Below are 778 nucleotides of genomic sequence, written 5' to 3'. Positions count from 1 at the left end.
AAAAAAAAAAAAAAAAAAAAAAAAAAAGAAAAAAAGGGCCTAAGAAGCATCGAATAGAATTTGAAGTCACAATGTATTAAATATTTTTTTCAACTAATAGGTACTTTCCCTCAGGGGTTTCATAGCTTACAAAGCTACAATCACATCGCATTGAAACTACATTAAAACAAAGGTGTAGGGAAGGTGAGATACGTAGGGGAAGAACGAAAAGGGAAAAGAAAAAAATGTGAGAGAATGAAAAGATGAAAATAAAGTGTTTGTAGATGGGGAGGGGAGGAGGGGTGAAGGGAGGGCAGAGGTAAGGGGAAAAAAATGAGAATCAAGACTTGCCATGTAAAGGTACATGATCCCAACAATGAATGTAACTGTACTGTATCCCTAAATGTACCAATAAATTCAATAAAAAAAATGCTGCTTGGCTTTGACCATATACATTTCTGCACAGCCCTATGGAATCTGCACAAAGAAATATCTTGTCCCTTTGCGCCAGTTAATTGTTCTTGTACGGAAGTTGCTTTCTATCCCAGTAGATCCAGAGTGGTGAAATAACAAAGCCAGCCATGTAGCCTAAGGTGCACCAAGTGTACAGGAGAAGGGCCATACCTGAAGAGAGAACGTGTGAGATCAAAAGCGAGCAAAAGTTTATTATCACCTGAGCACAAGTTAAATGTAACCTAAATATCTCTATATTAAAGCTTAATATGCTTTCTTAATATGCCAAATGTGTAATAAGGTCACAACTGCATTTCTCATCAACACTAAAAAGGACACATTTTAG

This window comes from Fukomys damarensis, unplaced genomic scaffold (assembly GCF_012274545.1).
Source record: "Fukomys damarensis isolate Sample0158 unplaced genomic scaffold, DMR_v1.0_HiC HiC_scaffold_73796, whole genome shotgun sequence".
Lineage (NCBI taxonomy): Eukaryota > Metazoa > Chordata > Mammalia > Rodentia > Bathyergidae > Fukomys > Fukomys damarensis.
The sequence above is the reverse complement of the archived record's forward strand: the minus strand, read 5'-3'. Positions refer to the sequence as shown.